We start from the raw sequence: 25248 nt of genomic DNA, 5'->3' as shown, positions 1-25248 counted from the left end.
TTTCCTTTCCAAGGGTATCGTCCAAATGATTTGACGCCTAAAAGTGACCATTTTCAGTCTGTCACATTTTTCTACTAAGTGTTTTATTAAATCAAATAGTGCATGATGAACACACAAATGTAAATGGAAACAAGCTAGACGGAGAACTGCTGGCCGCTTTGTCATTTATATCTTATTGCTAAAAAGGAGCCACTGAATGCAGCTGTTTAAGCTGTTTAAGATTGAAATAAGCAATTAAAGGATTAATTAAAACTTAACAAGGAAGACTACTAAAATGAAGCATCAAACTATCAATTAAGCAATATGTGCTTCATCAGCAATAATCAACTGCTTACTAAGAAACTGGGTTGGAACAAAACCTGCAGCCACTGCAGCTCTCAAGGACCGACATTGCCTACTCTTGTAGATCCTTAAAAAGTCTGTTGCTCACACATTTGTGGAGGTTAATTGTTGAATTTGAATGAACAAATTGGAATGGAATCTTTGTCCATCTCCTGTAGTTCACTGTAATTTCTTGGTGACCTTTATTGTTAGGTTGCTGTCATGAGAAATGTTTCTTAGTCAGTCATTTTCCTGTATGCATTCCAGTTGCTTTGTCGATTAGTTCAATTACTACTGTGTCATCATTAAATCTGATTGTTATAATTTTGCTAACAATAAAATAAACACAGGGACAAAGAAAAAGTTTTGGGGATCCACCCAGCATACTTGAAAGAATGCAAATGCAATTGAAGGTCTTTACAGACATGAGCTTCAAGCAGAACTGAACAAGTTTACATCATGGGTGGAATCCTGGGATCTGGAAGAGGAAATGATGTCACGGTAAGGTGGGATCTTGCGGGGTGGAAGAGGAAGTGACAATATTGGAGGGCGAACTCTGAGGTGAGGAAGAGGGAATAGACTGAAGTATCTTCTGTTGTTCTAGAGGGGAAAAGGAGAAAAGGCTTGAGGACAGCACCAAACCCTGATCCTGTGGGGAAATACAGGTATTTCAGCCCGTAAACTGTCCCACATGCACACATGTGTGACACCCCCCCATCCCACCTCTCGGGCCCAGACCCATCAGATTGGGCGGTCAGCATTGAGAGTTTGTGAACCTGAGAAAGAACATTAGAATTGACTTTGACAGAGATAATAAACTTATAAATTGTAGGTCCAAAAAGCACCTTATTTTTCATGGGTTTGTCTCTTTGTGCACAACCATCCACTGTAAAGCAGCATGGTCGGTGACAAGGGTACACTCGCGGCTTAGGAGGTAGTATATCAGTTGCGTTACTGCCCATTTAATGACCAAGGCTTCTTGTTCCACCTGGATTCCCTGACCAGCAGTTTCAAGCTCAGGAACATGACTGGGAGTTTGACACCATTGATGCTTTAGATCAAAATGGATCTGAGGCCTGTGTCCGAAGCGTCACTCTGAAGAATAAAAGGAATAGAAAAGTTTGGAGTGATCAAAACAAGTACCAACTTTAGGGCTTGTTTCAGGTCATGGAATGCAGAGTCTGCATGCTTATCACATGCACCTGATTTTGGATCCCTTTCCTTTGTCAGATTTATCAAGGGCTCCGCTCTCTCTGAGAATTGGGGCAGGAACCCTTGGTTGTACACTGCTAATCCGAGAAAGGCTTGGACCTGCCTTTTGGTTTTTGGAAAGGGCTATTTTGGGGTTTCACCTTCCCCTTGTGCTCAGTTACTCTATATAAGAAGCCATTGTTAATGACAAAGTGGGGTTCATTAGGCATGGGAACATTCATGCATTGACAGTTTATAGAGACTACTGCAGTTTTTACAAATTTGAGGGAATCATCGTTTCATTGCTCCTCTGTAAAGGAGGCCAATGTTTGCCAAAATCAAGAGAAGTAAGGGGGTCAAGGCTAACGACAATGGGCGGAGTTGGAGACCACACTGCCTCGCCAGTAGTTGATGATGTTCCTGGCTGAGACATCTCGGCTTCTGCCCCATTGCAATGAGTTGTGACATGACATCTTGTTGCCGGCTGGTTACACAGTGTGGAGAAAGCTTGGGGAAGATCATTTCCATCCATAACTAGGGCTTTTGGAGTGAAGGAGTGATGTGTGTTAAACTGCTTTTGATTTTAAACCAGTCTCGTCCTATTATCACAGTTCTCATGGTGTCATTGTTATTGATTGTGCAGGTGGCAGACCTGTACCATCGAATTTCCCTGTGAGTACAGGTCAGATTGGTCTTTTCTTTATGTATTAGCAAGCGGCAGTAGAAATGTTGCTGAGGGAATACATTGTGCTTCTACCTTAAACTCATTCACCACCATTACTCCCATACAAGGACAAGACAAGGGGTTAGCAACTGCACAATATCATCCTCCATTTGCCCAACTGCAGTCCAATGGTTCTGAAATCTGTGGGCAGTTGGGAATGGTGTATCCTGGTTCACCACACTTGTAGCAGCGGTTAAAGAGATTGCACTTTTCTTTAGGTTTGACTGTAGGCTCCATATTGTGGCGGTTGGGCTCCTGATGGGTAATACGTCCCTTCCAGGTTTGCAAGTAGACTTTTCTGCACACTCGGATTGCTTAGCCATGCAGTGACATTACATGGTTTCTACCAAAGCATTCATATTTTATATGCCTAGTGGCAGATTTGCTGGGTAAGGTAATAAGACAGGGCATTCAATAAAGGATCACAAGCCACTTGTTCGACAACCTACTTGGAGTTGTTTACATCTGGCCTTAGCTAACTTCCTGCCTTGCACCAGATGTCGTATGCCTGTGGGCAGATTGGCTGCTCTGGGTCAAACCGCTACTCTCTGCAAAGCCTTGCCTGCTGGTCCATGGACACACTGTAGTACTTCACGTCCTCTGCTTTTGAATGTAATAACTTGCAGCAGCCTCCTCTCCCATGTCATATAAGGTTCGTTGAGCCTCACCTTTCAGGAATGGTGTCAGTATGTTTGTCCCAAGGACCTGGGAAGGAGCCTGCCCCTTGTCCTGTTGGACAGTAACTCATACTTGAGCTCTTACTTCCAATTCAGCAAGCTGATGCTCCCAGCTGTGCTTTCAGCCTCTATTGTTCTGCAGGCATATTGGTGACGACCAAATTCAGGTTTTGTTCTTCAGACATCTTGGAACAATCCTGCCGACTACACCACTGTAAAATAAACACAGGGACAAAGAAGAGGGTTTGTGAATCCACCTGGTATAATATTATATTATTAAATTATGGCTGATATATAACAGACAAGAAGAGGCAGGTCTAGAAAGTGATGTCAGTGAAAGGCGGGATCTTGAGGGGTAGAAGAGGAAGTTACGATATTGGAAGGCAAGTTATGAGGACTGGAAAGGGGAGTAGGCTGAGGTATCTCCTGTTGTTCTGTAGGGGAAAAGGTTAGATGACAGGGCTAACCCCTGGTCCAGGAGTAAAATGCAAGTATTTAAGCCCTTATATTATCTCCCATGCGCACGAATGAAATAACTTTCATATTTGTTGGATTTGCAATTGTTCCCCATCTTTTCTTGCATTTAAAGTATTTGGACTGCCCTCAATCTAATTCTACATTAGATTTTTACTTTCAGTTTATTTACTTACTTTTTACTTCAATAGCTAAAATAATCTCATGTTATTACTGAGATTCAAAATATTAAGGAGCGACAAACTCCATATATGACTGTAGTTGTCATCCATACAATTATTACATTAGAATCCAATTTTTGACTCTAAAGAATCTAATTTTTTTCCTTTGACTTAATTTTATCACTCGCATGCTAAGATTCCTTAATTGCTTCTTGTATTCATAAGTCAGCGTTTGTGTCTTTATTTTTTTTAACTGACTGAAAAATAACAAAATTATGTGAATAACAGAGAGCCAAACAGGAAAGTTTTCCCATTTGCAATCATGTTCACTCAGAGTTAGGCTTAGGATTAGTAACACAGTCTCTTCCAACTCTGCTTTAAGACAGACAGTTTGTTTTTAAGTAATTAGCAACAATTGGGACACCTGTGCAAACTGTTTGCATCAACTTGCAAGACTTCATTTACTTTAATTACTGACGAATATCTGTAGGTTGTAGCTTATTAGTTGTTCCCTGAAGAAGGCCCATTTGTAATGTTCTGATATTTTCCTTTTTTCAGATTTTGCAAACCTAAACTTTAAACTGCCAGAGGTTTAAATTTTCACCATCTTAGGAGATTCATTGCAGTACAACTGATTACATTTGAACAAAAACTGGAAAAACTTCATTGTTCTAAAACTTTTGACCATTTCTGTATAAATTTGACTTTATCTTGTGCATGTAATTGAACCAAACTGATTTGATTGTCACTGTTTTATTCAAAAGAGGTTACTTACAGTTTGTTACAGTAGTTTCTGAAACTGCTCAGATTACTCTGCAATATTAAATTCCCATTCCAAACACAAGGTGGAGCACCTGTCCAGTGTAATTTACAGTAACACACAAAAGGAGCTGCAGAGGATAGCAGGGTGCTCTACACGCAGGTATCTTTAGTTTACACCAGTCTCTTTATCTGAAAATGTTTACTCAAAGTACATTAAGTGTTTTGCAAAGGGATTATTTGCTAGATTTCTGCATATAGCTAAAGTGTTGTCAGGTTAAATAAATCCATTGGGATCACACAATGAGCTGGTAGTGGCGGGGATTTATGCTGCAACTTGTGTCTAAATATGCAGCACCTTGGCCACAAGGTCAGCCTGTCTAACGTGTGTGGGGCATACAAATTGCACATGATTAAAGCTATACACTTTATTAATCTAAATTATGTGAACTGCTTCATTCTGGAACAGCATACTGCATTAATCTCTATATATATTTATATTTTTTATAAGTGCTTACAATCATGATTTTAAATTGATAGTGTATTTTGCGTGCCCTTTCTACATAAATTCTGCTCGGGATTTCAGAGGCGCTGTCAATAAAACATGATTAAATACAATAGATTCCCATATGCATTGACTCTCTGCTTCATGTTGATGGTATAACTGAGTAAGTACTACCTGTCCCAAATCAGTCTAATATTGTCATGTCCAAGTGAAGTGGATCACAAAGAAAAAAACTTAGTGTTCTAAATGACACTTTCAGCCACAAGGGGGAGCATGTGTTCAATGTCCTCAGAAGTCCTTGGTGACTGGGGAGTGACAGGTCTGATTTTCATATGCTTATAGCATTTACCTGACGTGTTCATCCTTGCGAACTGGCTTTGTTTATTGGTTTAAAAAATCAGGCCTAGCAGGTTACTTAAATGAGAGATACAAAGGGAGAGAGTGGCTGGAATGGATCCTTTTTTGATCTCATGTAAAAATGCAATCTTGTGAACCACAGATTTTAAGGCATTTTACCAGTTTAAACTATATAACTGTACTTTGAATACCATTAACATTAGAGCAGAGGCATCCTTGCTCTTTAACCAGGTTCAAAGATCCATATGTGTCACTCTTTCTGTTTTTCAAGCTCTCATCTTTTCAAAAAACCCTGGGAAAAATGAAATGTGGAATAAAGCATAGTATGATCAAAATATAAAAATGAATCTTTCATCTACAAGTGTTTTTCAAATTGTAAACTTTTGCCTATCACAATTTTATCTCACTCATACATTCCACAGGGAAAATGACTTACATTATACTTTAATGTTATGGCACATTGCGTTTTATATTCTCATTTTTTTCAGCCAAGTCATAAAAGTGGGGATATGTGTATTGCACCACATAAACTCAAATACACTGAATTATTCACTCCCACTATAAATGATCATGTGAAGCGTTAAATGCAAAGCTTGTAATGGTGATATCTGTATTAGAATATTCAAAATGTGTTTGTTCTTTTATGTTTTGGCTCCCTGTATCAGTATCCAGTGATGAGCCTCATTACTCAGGACAAATGATCTATGGCTTATTCTGTTAATCAAACAGCTCTCTGTACTCATTGTTATCATCATGTTCAAAACCGTAGCCATCTTATTTTCTTAAGAGAGAATGAGTCACTTCAAGATTTTCAAATCAGTTATACTGTATGTCTGAGCCAAAGCTGCCCCTTCACTGTTATGAATGAGTGTTATCTTTCAAAGTCCTCCACTTTACGTTGTGTGCACAACTTGAATTGAAAGTGGCCTCATGCTTGTGTTCTCAATTTGTACGATTGAGTTCTGTTTCAGAAGTAAGAAAAGTAGACAATGATCTTTCTTACAAATTAGCAGTTTATTTGAGCTACATATGACAATATCTTCAGCAATTACAAAAACAATAGACAGACAAACAGAACTGGGGGTCCACTAGAATGTTTTAGAACCCACTATGAGTCTTTTTAATTAGAAAAATTACATTTTACAAATGTTACGGATATTAAAAATTTGGTTTCATTCACATATTTTGTTAATGTTATGTTAAAATTACGTTTTTAAATCTTGTAAATCTATTTCAGTCTCCCCGTATACGTTCATATTATGTAGAATGTTTGTAACCAAGTGTTCTTTTTATTACTCATTTCTCACACATTTCCTAACCTTTTAAGTCTCCTTTCAAATATATTGCCTGCTTTTGCTACCATAGGTTTTACTGGGCTTTTATTAATTTAGCTTTATAATAATGATTTTATACTGTTTAATTGGGTTGAGGTATATTATTTTTGTGTGGGTGATTGCCATTATCCCACTTGGGTTAGCAGCAGAGAAGAGATGTCTTCAATACAAAGCTGTCTGGTGTGTGGGCACCTGGTGATTGGCACAGGTGTAACTCTGATCTGAAGACAAGCGGTTGGTCTGCTTGCGCTGAGCTAGTGAGTCTCTTTGCTTGAGGCCGCTGTCTACATGCAGGTGAGGCTGTACACATGGGGCACTATAAAGCAGACACCTCTCATATAAAGAATACAGTTAACAGTAACTGTAGTGAAGACAAACCAAAATGATGAGCACAGAAATCTTTATAATAATATATTCAAGGTATAGTGATAAGAGCACCTGGTGTGGGTGGCTGCCATATTCCCACAGGGTTAGCAGCTGAGAAGAAACGTCTTCAAAAGAAAGCAGTGTGGTGAGTGGGCACCTGCTTTGGTGATTGGCACAGGCGTAACTTAACCGTTTGGTGTGCTTAAGCTGAGCTAGCAAGTCTCTTTGTTTGAAGAAGCTGTCCATGTGCAGATAAGATGGTACACATGGGGTGCTATAAAGCAGGTTTATAATGGCAAAATTCCACAGCAATACAATTAAAAATTAATAACCAACAATAAAGAAGGACCTACTAGTTGTGCAATATTACAATATGTCATACAGTATCGACAAAAGCTTTAAACTATACATAAGAATTTTATATCTGTAATGTAAATATGCGACTTTACTCAGCTATGGTGATAATGGACAGTAATCAGTTATTGAATTAAATTGTAGCTTTTCATGATTACTTGGAGCTTTTCATCTGATCTTTGAAAGGCTGTAGAGATACAGAGATAGAGAGCTGTGTAATAGCACTGCTGAAGATGGCAATATGATTAGTTTGATTTTTTACTTTTTTTTAAGCACAACTCTTAGAAAAGCATTTTGTGTTAATGTAAGACATGGTTAACAACACCACTATGGACACTTTTCTGTAGTGCAGCAGTACACATTTACATGGTGTCAATTACCCATCTGCATCCCCTGTGCCACATAAGAAAACATATACGTACATTTGATTACCTTTTTCAGTGTTGTTGGTTCAAGCCAGATTACTAAAATCTGATACTCAACGCATCTGTGCAAGATAATAGTTTTAATTGTAAGTAAATGGAGTGGACCACTCTTGTGGTTGAGTGTGACATATTTAGTGTTGGTGAACTTTACTACCAGGTTATTGTTTGCTAATATTTCCTTATCTCATTCTGGTGCGTATTATTGTTGATGCGTTAATTATTCCAATTGCTGTGGTGTCATCATTAAATATGATGATACCAGTAACAGCGTACTACACGATAACGTGCAGTGAATACACTTGATTTATTGTTTTCATCCTCTTTCTCTGTATGTTTACCATTCATTTGCTCAGAGGTTGATGTGCTTGCTGCTTCCTGAGCAGCTCTTCTTTTCTGCACCCTAGCAGCCCGCTTCTTCTCTTCTTCCGTTGGCATCTTTTGGCATTAAAACTGATGAAGTCAGTTTTGTTGCAATTAATTAGTACATTTTTCTTAATTTTCACATAAGCTGGCGCTTAAGTCTTCAGTCTACCACAAGAGTGATTTACGATATGAAGGGGTAGGGGAAGTGACAGTGAAGTTTGTAGGAAATGCTGCATGCTGTTGAGAGTTGATTCTACAATAAAATAAAATAAAAATTAAACCAGTCCACATTATAGTGAATTAAGGACAGTCTATTCTATATTCAATATATTTCTGTTTCATCTCAATAGCCATGCTATTCTTTTTGAAGAATCATGATCATAAAACCCTTTGCAAAGTCTGGGTCTCTCTTACATATTGATATATTAATAAAAGGTTAGTAAATGCCTAGCTTGATTATTTTAGATTTGAATTCATACATTCAAAATTCTGAAAATGATTTTTGTCTTTCATTGTACTGAAAATTACATTGTTCCCAATTATTTATCATAAGACATATTTTCCGCACTGTTATAAATAGGGTAGGTTAAGATCATTACAATTAAGATAACATTTCAGTCAAACTTTTTAGTTTACAATATCTCAATAAATTTTCTGTGTTAGAATGTTGCCGCCACAAGTGTTATATAGTTGAGTAATGTTATTATAGGTTTATAGGGTCACGTTTGTCATGTGTACAGAGTATGATCAAATTCTTACTTGCAAGTCCAAATCAACATGCAATACATTGCCAATCTTCTACAGCATGATTAAGCAGTTGTAATGACAAAAAGAGAGCAGTCAAATGTTGAGTTGGGAACCACCATATTTAACTGTGTTTAACGGTGGCATTTGAAAATGAGGCACAGTTGGTACCAAAATACAGCCATTGTCGATAACAAAAGAACAATGTACTTTTGAGTTAGATCTCTGATTATGTCATTCGCAGGTCGTGAGTGGTTGGAGCAAACCCTAGACAGACCACCAGTTTAAATTTACATATTTATTCATTTAGCAGGTGCTTTTATTCAAAGTGACTTACAAATGAGGCCAACATAACCGAGTCAACATCTGTTAGCGGTCTGTAATAAATTACCAAACATTTAGCAGAAATGTTAAAAACGCTGCAGGCCTTGTAAGTTAGCAACCATTCAATCAATTAAAGTACAATAACTGGAAAAAGAACCTTGCATCAAAACCATTAGCAATTCTGGTGATAATGACAAAACAGAAAAAGCTAATAAACACACTGAAGGAATCAGATATCCTCTGAAAATCTGCTAATACTTTTAGGACTGCTGGCACAGAATTTTGTGGGTCTGATATATACAGTACCATACCATCTGCGTATAGTGTAATTTTGTGTTCATGTCCTTCTCTGAAAATCCCGAAAATATACAGCCAATAAGAGCAAAGGTGATAAGGGGCATTCTTGTTGAGTACCACATTCTAGTTTGACATTATCTGAAATAACTGATCCATGCACATATGTTCGGACCGAGCCCAAATTTGTGTAATGTGGTAAATAGATAGTCCCATTCTACCATATCAAATGCTTTTTCTGCATCTAAATATAATAAGATCTTTGGGGTGTTAGAAATAATGGGTGAATATATTACAAAAAACAAACGTTGAAGGCTTGAATTTACATGTCTGCCTTTAATAAATCCTGTTTGGTCTTGTGATATTACAGAAGGAAGCACTTTTTCAGTCCTTCTGGCTAGAGTTTTGGAGAGTATCTTAACATTGGTATTCAGAAGAGAGATTGGTCTGTATGATGCACATTATAATTGGTCCTTGTTCTTCTTAGGAAAGATGGTAATTAATGCTTGGCGAAAAGTTAGAGATAGATTTTGTTGGTCTTTAGCGTCTATAAATGTTACTAATAATAGTAGAGCTAACTTATTTGAGAATTTTTTCTATGAAATTCCACTGGGTAGCCATCAGGCTTGGCTGCTTTCCCACTTTGAGGTGAGTTTATAAAATCTAGTAATTATGAAAGTGTCAGAAGTTTATCCAGTTCTGCATCACTAAGAACATCTTGCTGTTGTATCTCTAATGAATCAAGAAACTCATTAGATGGTGTCTTATTTTCTTCAAACTGAGCAGAATATAAGAACTTATAGTACTCTCTAAATGTGTCAGTTATATTTTATGATCAACAATTTTTTTATCTCCGTTTGTGTTGTTAATTAGTGTTATTGCATTGCAGAATTCCTGTTTGTGGATTTGTTAGACTAAGATCTTATTGCACTTTAATCCGTGTTCATAAAAATGATGTCATGATTAACAGATAAGCTGTTCCGTTACTTTCGTAGTCAAGAGGTTAAATTGTGAATGCAAAACTTGTCTTTTTCTGTAGAGTGCCTCTTTGGAGACATGGCTTTCTCTAGACATTTTAGTGTGGTTTATGATTACATATTTAAATTGTTTAAAAGTTTCCTTTTCAGAAACGTGTGTTTGAATGTCATGGAACGTCCATAATATATTCACATAGAACAAATAAAGATTAAAATGTAAAACACACACACATACTAGTTATACAATTAGACTTTAAATAATAAAATCTATAATATTGTGCACAACCTGTGACCAAGACTGAATTATCTGCACCACCAATAAGACTGCATTATTATATTGTATATCTGCGATGCATTTACTTGTATTGTCTGACAGCATGCTTGTAATTTCACCATGAGAATTCAATGCAAAAACACAATCAGTAACTCTTATTAATTTAAACTTGACTTTTGATGCTGTTAAGTCATTTTCTTGTAGAAATAATTAAAGTAACTGTGACGTCCATGGCTGCCTGAATCATTTTTTTCTTTTACCTGGGTTGTGTTATTCATTTGTGAATCACGATGGGATGTATGAGGAAGTAATATTAGGTAAATACTTTCAGAATCTATAAAAATTGTTTAATACATCCCTCCATCCATCCATTATCCAACCCGCTATATCCTAACAACAGGGTCACGGGGGTCTGCTGCTAAAACAAACTGCCCAGGCCACTGCCTGTAGTCTGTTTCTCTTCTGTTCTATTATACCCGAGGGACTATTTCACATTGGGATTTCTGTTCACATCACTCTCTAAATTACATAGGCGATGGGTGTTGGTTGTTGATTATGATTTAACACACTTTAATTTAAACACAAATGTCTGGATTATTGTTATGGTTAATATTTTAACTGAACTGTGTTTAACTTATTATAGTGTGACCTATAAATTCAATAAAACTATAAAAAGAAATAAACCTGGGAGTTCTCTAAAATGTATGCATTATAAAATATAAAAAACACAAAAAGGACACAAAAAGTAAAGCAAGCCAATTGGTCTTCAGTAATAATCATTAGAAGCATTGTCTTGCTCAGCCACTTTCCATATTCAAGTTTATTTTTTATACAACCTTGCACAGACCACACATGACAATATTTACAGAGCAATAATGAATATAATTCAGCATAGCATGTAACACAAAATCATTTAGGTTCTATTAAATTACAAAAAAAACAATATAGGTCTGTATTTTTGTACAATGGAAGGCGCATAAAGGGTTGGTGTACCCACAGGATGTCCCATTTAATTTAAAAAATATATAACATTACAATGCCTAAATTAACAAAAATTCAACTGTAGCATAGTGGTTACTCCTCCACTACAGCTTTCCTAATGAGGTATCATTCCTCTTATGTGGCCATCTCTCAAAAGAACCCTCACTTCATGCACTTCTTATATAACGGCTAGGGAGGCAGAAGTTGGTCACAAATAGATATAAAGGAAGCGAATATATTGGTGCTTGAGGACAACCTCCATCATTTTAAGGGTGGAAGTGAGAAATGTGTTACTGATTGTGTGCTACACTTTTGTCCTTGTTACTTACTCAATAAGACCATTAGACACTCCCTTTTCCCTTTTGTGTGACTGGGGACATGATGGAACTTTGCATGTGCCATAAAATAAAAACATAAAAAGTTTGACAAAGAAGAGGAGTCCATTAAGTTGAACAAGTTTCTTGATGGTCTAAGTAAATTGTGTTCTGTGCTTTGCAACGATTGCAGTTGCCTGTTCAAAACAATCTAGAAGATTGGTTTGGCAAGATCTTCCTCTCAAAACCCAAGCTGGCTGTTATTCAGAATGTTATTTTCATATAAGTACTTTGCTAATTTATTTTTATTATAATTTCCACAACTTTGTATGACACCGAAATGAGACTTAATAGTCTATATTATAAGGAAACATTTAGTCTCCCTTCTTGAAGACTGCAGTCACATTTGCAGCTTTCCAGTCCTCAGGTGCTTCTCCATTAAAGTGACTGCTTAAATATGCCTGGTAAGATTTTATGGATGATGTCTTTCTCTTCATTTAGTGCAAATGGTTATTCAGAGTTTAGTAGTCTTCAGTGTGTCAGAGGGCTTGATTCATTCATGCTTTTGTTTTTAGTCGGCTAGATTACTATAAAGCACTTCTATTAGGATTACATAAGAAAGACATCAATTAATGCAGTACGCAGCAGCAAGAATCTTAATTAGAAAAAGAAAATCTCAGCACATCTCACCAGTTTTAGTGTTGTTGCATTTAGACATTTAGAATTGACTTTAAAACACTACTAATGTTGTGTAAAGCTGTAAAAAATCTTATATTTTGAAGTTCCTGTCCTCCTATACTTCAAGTCGTAACTGTAGATATTCAAATAGTAGTTTAAAAAACTGCTAAAACACATTAATTTGGCCATTTTGTAATTACATTTTGGATGTACTCCTAATACACTATATAGGCATACAATTATCCAGCTGTTCAAACGCTTTCAATTTTTACTAATTTCTACTTTACGGTTCTTCTGTGTTGCCATTTTGTGCCACCACAATCTGATCGAGGCACCGTGCAGCCACCTGTGATGTCTGCATGAAAGCTGATAACTCAACTTATCACAAGGCACAATGTGTTGAATCCTCTGAGACAAAGCATTGAAGCAATGAGGAATAACTTAACAGCATTTATGTAAAGGAGAATGCCCAATGAAGGCAGGGCAGTCTTACTTGCCTTGGAACCCCTATACATTTTGTCTTTTTCTCCAGCTTAACTGGAGTTTTTTTGTTATTTCTGTACTCCCAGCCATCTGATGTTATAACCGGACTTATCTTTAGAGACTTACATTACGATATTGTATATAAGGATGGTACTCTTCTACTAATTATACATCTATGTTTATAAGAGTGCATGAATTTTTTTCTTTGTTACTTATTCATTAATATTCTTACCTAATCTTACTGTATTTTTTTTTCTTTTCTTGTTACTTTCTCTTTGACATCTTATAAAGCACTTTGAGCTATATTTTTTGTATGAAAATGTTCTCTGGAAATATATATTGTTGTTGAAGTACATCTGGCTCTTCTAATTTGAAATCTAGGAACTCAGAGTTTGTTTGTACTTCTGCAGGGGGCATTCCATTTGTTTATTCCTTTACAAATACTTGAGTGAAATATCTGTTCAGTTCATTTCCTATTTCCTTTTCATTTTCAATTATTACTCATTTTGTGTTCCTGAGATTTCTTAAATTCTCTTTTATCATCTTTTTACTGGAATAGTACGCATAAAAAAAATAGAATTGTGATCCTGTTAGTTTCACAAGATCAGACCAGGTTGATTATGGGCAGACAATCGCTATCCAACATTGTGTTGTGTGATCAACATAATATGTTTGTCATCTGATTACCTCAAAGTATTGCTATCTCTAGTTAAGGAAACGGGTTGGATGGAACAATTTACATGGATTTGGCATATTACATCATTTCTGTAAGCCCTTTAACATTTCTAAATTTTACTACAACATATTCTACTCTACCCTCTCCCATTCTACAATTCTGCTGTGTGATTGGAGAAAACATTTAAATATGACTGTGAAGGCTGATTTATACTTCATTGTCGAGACTACGGTGTACCTACACTGAAGGCCATGTAGCCTATGATGTAGCTACACCATAGCCTGATGCTTATATCCTCAAAAATGTGGCTCTGCGAACCCTATGTAGATCCCAACGACTTTAATTGTTTTGGTCTGGTAACTAGGTACTTGCTGAAATGTGTGTATGTTCATGTTTCATTATTCTGAAGTACATATAGAGCAGATCAAAAAAAGATTTGTTGAATAAGTTAAAACATATACACATTTATATAATACCCCATCAATACACTACAAAGACAATCAGATGACAACCAATTGGTGGCGTGAAATATTCGCAAAACATCACTTTTGAATTCAGTGAATGTATGAAAAACGAGGAAACTATGATGGAAAGATACATTCACTTATGGAAGGAAATGGATCATTCACTTTTCTAGTGTACTAAAAACACCACAAACTCGCGTTCAGACATGTATGTGTAGTGCAGCACAAAAGAATAAACTGCTTTCAACAACATAGCCTACAGCGTACACTTGACGCAGAAGTATAAATCAACATTTAGGAAGACAGCTTAATAGAAAACTGTGTTTAGCTCAGAAAATTATGTCTATTCTATTGATACTTCAATATCAATAACGGGAAGATAATAATGATAACAGATAATCTGGGGTTTTGGAATTAATAGTTTTGTTTATCAGTCAGAAAATGTTGAAGAAACTACAGTGTAACATCAAACAGGTGCACACTGTAGTCTAGAAATGATGTATTCCTAATTACTGGTCATTTTTTCAATTCCTTAGCAGCAGCATTCTGATGTTTTTTAATGCCTTGAAGTAGGAAAGTTTTATAAAAATGCATCATAGTAATCAATTTCAGAGGTACTTAAAATAGGAAGCTATCTATAAATAAGAGGAAAAAAGGTTGATAGAAATGTTCTAGATGTAGTAAAGTAAAGGCAATTCAATGGGTACGGAGATGTTATTTTCTAAACACACATTTGCTTGAAAATCACTACAACTATAGTGATTTTAGATGACAGAAAAAGGTTGCAGGAATTAAGATCCTTAAGGAAACAGGCAAGCTTTTCAAATTAAACTGAAGGCTATTTATAACTGTAACTTAATATACTTAATATCTGCATGATCCACTTGTTTGTGGCCAGTGACGATCTCTGCAGCACAGGGCATAATACAGGAAATAGTACTGGAAGGAGTGCCAGTCCATTGGTGAGTATTCTTGAGCACAAACCCTCTCGGGGTGTAAAAAGCAATGAAGAGTGCGGAGACCAAGCAACTACCAGATGTGGGATTAAGTCATTCACTGTTTCAGATGAAAGTGATAGGAAAAGAGAGAAGGAAAGATAAGAACTAGATGAATTATGAGTTTTGGCTTTAAATATTTGTATAGGGATAATGGTATAGTGGAGATTGTACTAGTTACTTGTTGATATTCGTAGGTAGTGTGGACGAAAGTCGAAATAACAGCAGGCAGACACCAATAAAAAAGTAAAAAAAAGCAATTTCTTTATTCTTGGTGAGAGAGAGACTATGCAGCCCCTGTCAGCCAGTTCCACTGACAGTTAGATAAGATAGTCTAAAGAAAGAAGAAGCTAGCTCAATTTTATACCATTTTGTTTACTAAAGAAAAAGAGGAAGTATGGCAGTTCCATCTGAGGTCATGCAGAGTTTACAAGCAGCTTAAGATGACACATCAGATTAGTATTGGAGAAGTACACGGTCATCGTTAGATATTAGGGAACTGTCGGCATATCCATATTCCCAGGCTTCCTACCCAGCTTAGGCTATGCAATTCAGCTAGGGCTAATTTTGTAAGACAGTTACAGAGACAGCACTTTGCAAAACATGTACTTCCCTATTCTTCTGCACCATCAGGGTTACAACATTTCAACGACTACATTATGTAAAGGAGAAGGCCCATTGAAGACTGGGAGGTCTTACTTGCCTTGGAACCCCTGTACATTTTGTCTTTTTCTCCAGCTCAACTGGAGTTTTTTGTTACTCCTGTTCTGTCCATCCGATGTTATCACCAGACTTAACTTTAGAATCTTACATTGTGATATTGTATATAAGGATGGTACCCTTCTACTAATTATACAGTATATCTATGTTTATAAGATGGTACAGATTTTTTCTTTGTTACTTATTCATTAATATTCTTAGCTAATCTTATTATTTTTTTTCTTTTCTTGTAACTTTCTCTTTGACATCTTATAAAGCACTTTGAGCTACATTTTTTGTATGAAAATGTGCTCTGGAAATAAATATTGTTGTTGAAGTACATCTGACTCTTCTAATTTAAAATCTAGGAACTCAGAGTTTGTTTGTACTTCTGCATGGGGCATTCCATTAGTTTTTTCCGTTACAAATACTTGAGTAAAATATTTGTTCAGTTCATTTCCTATTTCCTTGTCATTTTCAATCACTACTCATTTTGTGTTCCTGAGATTTCTTAAATTCTCTTTTATCACCTTTTTCTGTAGTACTAGCATGTTGTACCGCGTTTGCCATTATGAACATAGTGAGACGTCAAGCAAAACCACACCTTTTACTGGCTAACTAAAAAGATTACAATATGCAAGCTTTCGAGGTAACTCAGACCCTTTTTCTTTGATTACATCTTGCCTGAAGAAGAGGCCTGAGTTGCCTTCAAAAACTTTCATGTTGCAATGTTTTTAGTTATTCAATAAAAGGTGACATTTTGCTTAACTTCTCATCTTATTACTGGAATAGTACGCAAAAAAATTACTTGTTTTATGGTTCAGTAGAATTGTTTTTTTTCAATTTCTCCTTTGACCTTTTTAAATGCTTTTTTGATCTCTTGCTCTACTGGCAGGTATTTCTCAGAATTATCTATTTTATAATTTTCTTTTACAGTTCTTGGAAAAGAATTGTGATCCTGTTAGTTTCACAAGATCAAAGCAGGTTGATTATGGGCAGACACTCGCTATCCAACATAGTGCTGTGTGATCAACATAATATTTTTGTCATCTGATTCCTCTGATGTATTGCTATCTCCAGATAAGGAAAAGGAATATGACAAGATTGGATGGAACCATTTACATGAGCTTGGCATATTACATAATTTCTGTAAGCCCTGTAACATTACAAAATTTTACTACAATTTATTCTATTATACCCTCTCCCATTCTTCATCTCTCCTGTGTGACTGGAGAAAGCTCACTTAAATATGACTGTGAAGGCTGATTTAAACTTCTGTGTTGAGCCTACAGTGTGCCTACACTGAAGGCCATGTAGCCTATGACGTAGCTACATCATAGCCTGATGCTTACATCCTCAAAAATGTGAGTATCATCCCTCTTAGGTAGCCTTCTCCCAAAAGAACCCTTACTTCTTGTACTTCTTATATAACGAACAGCTAGGGATGTAGAGGCGGATGTCAAAGAGGTTTGGGAGAATTGATGTGATTGGTCCTTGAGAATGACCTCCATCATTTTAAAGGTAGAAGTGAGAAATGTGTCACTGTCTGTGCGTGACACTTTTCCCTCTGTTACTTACTCAACAAGACAGTAGACACTCCCTTAGCCCTCTTGTGTGACTGGGGGCATGATGGAATTTAGCTACACCATAGCCTGACGCTTATATCCTTCAAAATGTGACTGTGCAGACCCTATGTAGACTCCAGCGACTTTAATTGTTTGGTTTGGTAACTACCTGGTACTTCCTGAAATGTACTTGTTTTTATCCTTATCTTCCACTATTCTGAAGTAAACATGGAGCAGTAAAAAAAAGATCTGTTGAATAAGTTAGAACATATACACATGTATATGATACCATCACTGCATTACAAAGACAACCAGATGACAACCAATTGGTGGCATGAAATATTCGCAAACATCACTTTTGAATTCAGTGAATGTATGAAAAAGGAGGAAACTGTAAAGAACAGATACATTCACCTATGGATGAAAATGGATCATTCGCTTTTCTAGGGTGCTAAAAACTCCACCAACTTGCTTTCAGACATATATGTGCAGCGCAACACAGAAGTATAAACTGCTTTCAAGAGCATAGCCTACAGCGTAGACTTGATGCAGAAGTATAAATCAGCATTTTAAAAGAAAGCTTAATATAAAACTGTGTATTTACTAATACTTCAATATCAATAAATGGAAAAATAATAATGATAACAGACAATCTGCATTTTTGGAATTAAACAAAACTATTATCAGTCAATAAATGTTGAAGATATTACAGTACAATATCAGACAGGTAGACACTGTAGTCTAGAAATGATGTATTCCTAATTACTGCTCATTGCCAATTCCTTAGCAGCAGCATTCTGATGTTGTTTAATACCTTTAAGTAGGAAAGCTTTATAAAATCCTTAAAATAGGATTCAAACCCACACTTGGAAGTTTAAGTCAGGCAGCAGTGCTATGCACTACACCACTGTTTCAGAAGAAAGTGACAGGAAAAGAGAAAAGAAAGGATAACAGCTACATGAATTATGGCTTTAAACCTTTGCACAGGGATAATGCAATGGTAGAGATTGTTTAGTTACAGGTTTATATTCGTAGGTAGTTTATACATACTTAGTTTTTTTGTGAGTAATTCAGGTTCCCTCCATATTCTTAATACATGTGTGTTTTGCAAGTCTAAAATGGACTGATGAGAGTTTAGCCGTTTATATGAATATGTTTTGCATTGGATTTGATTTAACTAATAATGAGATGAAAAAGACTAAATAGCTCATAAGAAATATTTTTATAAATTTAAAATTGCATTAAAATTCTTTTTCTTAATTTATGCTAAGATTAAACAATGCAAAATAATTAGCTATGGGTAACAATACAAAATAATGATGCAATGACTGAAAATATTTCCTCATCACATTAAGTTAATAAATTGTAAAATACTACAAAGATAACTTAAAATTAAAGCTAACAAAGAAATGATAGGTGCCAATGCTAACATTTACAGGGTGTTTGTACACTTTTCAAGACTTACGGATATGTATCTTTGAGAAGTGCCTTTGGACTCATGTCAATAAAATAAGCAGTTCTTCATAAAAAAGGCACTACAGAGAGCTATGGGTATTCAGTGCTACTGACTTGAAAAAGAAGGCAAATCGAAGTTCTAACCATTGTGGCAGATTGCTGGGGTCATTTCCTGGACGGGATGCCTGGAGGGACCAGAAAGGGACATTAATAGCTTCCGTGTCATGAGGGGGCAACCTCCCTGGACAAAAACAGGACCATGGGAAAGGGACAAAGAGGTTCTGACCTGTTGGGAACTGTGGCCACCGCCAGGGGGCACCTTCAGCCTCAAGGGACCTGGGAAACTGTCACTTCCGCCACACCAGGCAAGATGGCGGATGAACCTGCCATTACTGTTTGTGCAAGTTTGCTGACAATTACTGATTTGCCAACTAAATGCAAAATAAAATGGCGGAAGTTGTTTATACAGAGCCTTAAAAAGTATTTGCCTGAGTCAGATTTTTGCATTATTACATGTTCTCAAGTACAAGGAACCAAGGGTGGTATGGTGGCACAGTGGCAGTGCTGCTGCCTCACAGTAAGGAGACTAGGGTTTGCATCCTGGGTCCTCCCTGCATGGAGTTTGCATGTTTTCCCTGTGTCTGCATGTGTTTGCTCCAGTTTCCTACCACTGTTCAGGGACATGCAGGTTAGGTGAATTGAAAACATTAAATGAGCCCTAGTGTGTGCTTGGTGTGTGGGAGTGTGTGATTGTCCTGCGGTGGAGTGGCACGACATCCTGTGCTTGTTCCTTCCTTACGTTTTGGGATAGACTCCAGTGCACCCTCATGAACGTGGTCTGGATTAAGCAGGTTAGAAAATGAGATGAAAAAGAAGGAACCAAAATTTAACATTAAATAAATGGACTATATTGATCAAGAAATACTGTATATCATTGTGATTCTTTCATAAATAAGTTAAGAAAATTTTACAATACCAGATTTCCTATATGAAAATTATATGGCATCCTTGGTTCACATAACTGGTTTCACACATTTATCAGCAATAACTTTCCAGCCATCTTTTTAATCCAGTCATCTAGGGCAGGTTTACAGGGAAGCTGAAGCCCATGCCAGCAAGCACAGGGCATAAGGTAGTTAAAATCCCTGGAGAGGGCATCCATCCATCATAAGGTGAATACACACAGACACAGCAATGTTCATTCACCTAAGCTGCATGTCTATGAACTGGTTTTAATGGCAAAAATGAAGAGGGATTAAAGGAGAAAATACTGAAATGAAAATCTAAGTTAGGAAGAGAAAGGCATCAAAGTAAATGTAGGAAAGCAGTGACGGAGGTATTGTATAAGTGGGTGAATGGCAAAGTGACATGTGTGGTATAGGTGCTGGGAGAAACAGAATTCAATGTACCATAGTCTTAAGATGGTGTTTTGAAGATGAGTCACCAGAAAGTGTGCAAGAAGGGTGCAAAATGCTGATGTGGTAAGTATAAAAGTAGATCTCGGCAACTGAGTTATTTTTAAAAAAAGTACAATATTTCTGCTTTTTACTTAATAATAATGTAACTAGTGTCTGGGTTGCACTCATAGGTAGTCAAACCTAAACATAGTTAAAAAATCCAACTACGCCACCCAGTTTTATTAAGACTCTGGGGGCTCTTTAAATTATTTTAACAGGCTAAAAAGCTTAAGCAATAAAAATATTTAACCAAATCTTAGCATTAAGAACCTTTATAATTTAAAGATGACAGTGCACAGGTTTCTTTAAATTGGGCGGTGAGTAAACAACGGTAACTTGTATTGCGTGGTATGTTTACACAGCCATTGATATTCCAACTGGCCCACTGAGACATTCTGTTCACCTAATGCTTGTTTTCCTAAGCCGGTTTTGCTCAGAAATTCGCTAATAATAATAATACATTTTATTTATATAGCATCTTTCCCATGTGGAGCGCTGGTTGATATGCTGTCACAAATGTGATAGCAAGGTGTCAGAGGTGCATGGGAGAAATTCTGGGAGTCGTCCACAACTCTAACTTCTAAAAGAATCTCATTGACATTGAAGGGAAAAGTTTATGAAAATTGTATGAGGTGTAGTACGTTCAATTGGACATAAATGTGGTCTATAAAAGCAGAACATGAAATTATATATCGAGCACATCTGTCTCGACTAAAACTCTCCAAAATGTTTCCAGGGCATGATCCAACCTGCGAACGCTGCAATCAAGCCCCAGCCTCACTGGGTCACATGTTCTGGGCCTGCACCAAGTTAACACCATTCTGGACGAAAATTTTTAATTACCTTTCAGACAGCCTTGGTCTCACAATCCCTCCTAACCCATTAACAGGTGTGTGGGGTCCTTCCAGAGGGGTTTAAAGTGGAGAAAGACAAACAAATTGTGATTGCATTCACTACACTTTTGGCACGCAGACTTATTCTGATAAACTGGAAGAACCCAAACTCTCCTCTTTTAAGTCAGTGGGAAACCGATGTGTTATATTATTTGAAATTGGAAAAAATCAAATACTCAGTTAGAGGATCCATACAGACTTTTTTCAAAACATGGCAGGATCTAATCAGTAATATCTTAAAATAAGCTCTTAAAAGACAGAGGAAGCAACTATTTCCGTATTTCTTTGTCTTCTGCATTCATCTCTATTGACTTATGAAACTTATTAATTTAGGTATGTTTACAAGCCTTAAATTTTACGCCGTTTGCCTTGCTCTCTCTCTGGGGTAGAGGTCGATTTGTTCTTAACTCAATTTTACTTTTTGTAAAAATGAATTGATTTGTATGGAATGAATGCAATAAAGTTAATAATAAAAAAAAAAGCAGAACATGAAGTAAAAAGAATGGGACTCACCCAAAAGAATGCCCAGGACCACAGAGAGTAGAGGAAAAAAATTTCAGGAAGCAATCACCTCATCTGTTTATAAATAGAAAGTGGCCATTAAATCTGTGATGATTAGGATGATGATATTCACAGAGGATAAAAAACTGTTCTGTCCACTATCTCCAATGCTATTTGCAATTGCTATCAAATATTCAGTTCTTTATCTACAGCAAGACACAGAAATAAAAGGAAGTATGAGGCAAGGAATGGAAGAAAAAATATCTTACTTTGTTAATCACTAACCCAAAAGTATCATTGCTGATGTTAACAAATGTACTAAATGACTTTTATAAGATCTCTTGGTTTAAAATCAACCTTTGCACTACACACTTTTGCATATAATAGTAAATTAGACAGTATTTGGGAGTTACAGTTATAATGGAGCTTAAAGAACTTTTCAGACTAAATTTTGACAGTTTGTTTGAACACACTATACAAGATGTCAACAGACAGTCAATTCTTTACTTCTCTGTAGCAGGCAGAGCTAATAGAGTTAAAAAGAATATCATCACAAAATTTGAGTTTCTGTCACAGAGTATTGCTATAATGATTTTCATTTTTATGGAAGGAAAAAAGACTAAATATTAAAACTTCAGCATTACAAACATCAAAAGAAGAAGGGTGTATGATGTTGCTTTTCTTTCAGGTATACTATTTGGTTGCAAATATTAATAATTAGAGACCATGGAAAGAGGAAGACAGCACTGAATATACACCGCCTGACTAGATCTGAAAAGAAACTCTTGTAAGAAGTTCTCACTGTATGCTCTGCTCTCTGCTCCAGTCATGAGTAATTTTCGCCACTGTGCTGCTAATCAGTTTGTTCTTCACTCACTCAGTAACTTATGTAGAAGACATTTTAAGGAAAACACACTGCTCTGTCTTTGAACCCCTCATCAGCTTTACAGTAGTTAAGACATTAGACTTCTCATCTTTATATTGGTAATGTGTCTAGTGAAATTATATTTATATGATCTAAAACTATAAAAAATCTAATTGTCTTTATGTGGTGTAGAAGGAAAATTTTTTATTAGCATAAGAGAATAGCAAATTAGCATATAAAGTTATAAAAAGTAATTAAAAGCTTCTAAAACATTAGATTAAGCAAATACGATAGGTCTAGAAAATATTTAACTAAAAATCAGTTATATTGCTTTATTTTATAGGCTTGCATTAAAATTTCCAAAGCAAAGAAAAGAACAGCTAATTGATACACCGAGACCAGTTTTGGACAGGATAAGAGTTTGAGAACACCTGTGATTCAAGGCTAGGAAGAGATAAAGATGGCTCTAAAACCAGCTGGGTTGCTGAATCAGCAGAAAAACTTTTATTATAAGTAGGGTCACGCTGACCTAATGAAGAAGAGAAAATCTTAGTAAATGCAGGCATTAGCAAAAATATTATAAGAATATATTAGCAATTAACTTTAGTGTAGAAATTAGGACAAATCAAGCATGCCAAGCAATGATCAAATGAAAGCACATACTATACTTCTTTTTTAATTAAAGCTTAAGTTTCAGGTCACTATTGCAAAAAGTTTGGAAGGCTTAAGAGAGAAAACGATGAGAGGAAAACCCATATATGGAATTGAAGCCTTGGCCAGTTAGAGAAAAATGTGAACAGAATAGAAAGATAATACATTCCATAAGGGGGCCAGTAATAGGAAAAGTAAGGAGATAATAAGGGTTCCCATGGAAACTCAAAGTCTGATTAGAAGGGAGTAAAAGGAAGTAAAAGGGAGTCAGAGGAGGTAAGCAAAGAAGCTCATTAGAGCAAGGTCAGAAAAGATAGGAAATTACATAGTAAAGCCCAAAAATGGTGAAGAGGAAGCCTTCCACCCAGTCTTAGACCAATCAAAATAAGCCAAACAGACACCAAGAGGAACAATGGATAGTAAAACCAGGTGCAGAATGAGCTAATCGAACGCAGCCAAAATGATAAGAAATTGTTATAAATACTTCAATTGTTGTAATGATGGGTTGACTCCGTGTTGTTGATTTATTACAATAAAGCCTTAAAACTCTGTCTGTCTATCTCGAGTCCTAATAGCCTTTATTTTTAGGTAAAAAGCCTTCTGATGATGAATTTTTCGCCACGACAGTGGAAAATCCAGATTTCTTTGGAATGTGGGAAAATATTATTAATGTTATTGTACCACAAATAAACTTGGTTGAGCTCATGCTTGTGTCTCTGCTAAACCTATTGTTTTAATTCATAAGAGGCTGGATAACACAGTTGTACTCCCCTTTCTCTTTTTTTCTCATCTTATTCCAAATTTGCTCAGTGGGTTTGAGTAAGAGGAGGGATTTGAGTGTTGTTTATGATTACACAGTTTACAGTGCATCCGGAAAGTATTCACAGCGCGTCACATTTTCCACATTTTGTTATGTTACAGCCTTATTCCAAAATGGATTAATTTTTTTTTTCCTCAGAATTCTACAAACAACTCCCCATAATGACAACGTGAAAAAAGTTTATTTGAGATTTTTGCAAAAATTGAGAAAGCAGAATTGTCAGAATTGTTTCCAACTTTTAAAATCTTGTAAGTTTGTTTTTGGAAACTTATGTTTGAATGTCATTTAACGCCTGTAATGTATTCACATAGAACAAGTAAAGATTAAAATTTAAACCACACACACATTCTAGCTATATAATCAGACTTTAAAGAATAAAATCTTTAATATTCTGCCCAACCCGTGACCAAGATTGAATTATCTGCATGATCAATAAGTCTGCATTACCATACTGTATATCTGTAATTCAGTTACTTGTATTGTCTGACATATATAATCATTTCCAACTGAAATTAAGGAAATAATAATTTACCTGCATGCTTTGCAGTTTCCTTAAAACAGGTATACATTGTTGCTTGTAATTTCACCTTGAAAATTCAAAAACACATAAGCTTGACTTCTGATGCTGTTCAGACATTTTATTGTAGAAATAACTTGCTTAGAGATCTTTATATAGACAACGTCTTTGTATCCTATGAACAATTACATTCCAAATTTAACATTCCAGCTACACATTTCTTTCACTATCTTCAAATCAGGAACTTTGTTAAACAGAACCTTCCAGATTTTCCTCATCTTGCACCCTCATCCACGCTGGAAAAAATATTGCTCAATTTTAAGGAATTAGACTCCATCTCTACAATATATAAAATCATTTTACAATCCTTTCCTTTCAAAGATCCAAGAGGACACTGGGAAAAAGATCTCTCAATTAATATATCAGAAAAGGAGTGGAAAGTAGCAATGCAGAGAATTCACTCGAGCTCCATATGCGCAAAGCATACAATTATACAACTCAAAATTATATATCGAGCACATCTGTCTCGACTAAAACTCTCCAATATGTTTCCAGGGCATGATCCAACCTGCGAACGTTGCAACCAAGCCCCAGCCTCACTAGGTCACAT

General features: G+C 36.1%; 1 long non-coding RNA gene across 1 annotated transcript; it reads right to left on the bottom strand.

The window, feature by feature from the left end:
- Positions 1–8157: 8157 nt before the first annotated feature.
- On the bottom strand, positions 8158–24707 carry LOC120530569. The gene is made up of 3 exons (XR_005633993.1): positions 24654–24707; positions 21798–21860; positions 8158–8264 (listed from the first exon to the last, which is right to left on the bottom strand). It is a non-coding gene; the product is annotated as an uncharacterized LOC120530569 (long non-coding RNA).
- Positions 24708–25248: the final 541 nt, after the last annotated feature.

Source organism: Polypterus senegalus, chromosome 6 (assembly GCF_016835505.1).
Source record: "Polypterus senegalus isolate Bchr_013 chromosome 6, ASM1683550v1, whole genome shotgun sequence".
Classification (NCBI taxonomy): Eukaryota; Metazoa; Chordata; class Cladistia; order Polypteriformes; family Polypteridae; genus Polypterus; species Polypterus senegalus.
This window is presented reverse-complemented; position numbering and strand designations above follow the sequence as displayed.